This window comes from Alligator sinensis, unplaced genomic scaffold (assembly GCF_000455745.1).
Source record: "Alligator sinensis unplaced genomic scaffold, ASM45574v1 scaffold113_1, whole genome shotgun sequence".
Taxonomy (NCBI): Eukaryota; Metazoa; Chordata; order Crocodylia; family Alligatoridae; genus Alligator; species Alligator sinensis.
Genome location: NW_005842918.1, coordinates 496,676 through 497,003, shown reverse-complemented (window position 1 = coordinate 497,003; position 328 = coordinate 496,676).

The window sequence follows — 328 nt, the reverse complement described above, 5'->3', positions numbered from 1 at the left end:
TACCACGCCTGCCAGCCTGCCAGCCGCGCTGCCTGCCAGGCCCTGGGCGGGAGTTGCTACCATACCCTGGATGGGCACAGCTATCGCACCCAGGGGTCCTGCGCCCACGTGCTGTCCCAGGCCCCGACAGCTCCCAGCTCAGGCCTGGCCCCATACCGCGTGGAGGCCGGGCCGGGTGCCAGAGGGGGTGTACGCGTGGCAGCCCACAAGCAGGAGGTGACAGTGGCCAGCGGTGCCACGGGGCATGTGATGGTGAGTTGAGGTGACCCCCGCCTGCCCCTGACCCCTCTGCTGCCCCCAAGCCCCTTCCCCTCCTGCCCCTGCCCCA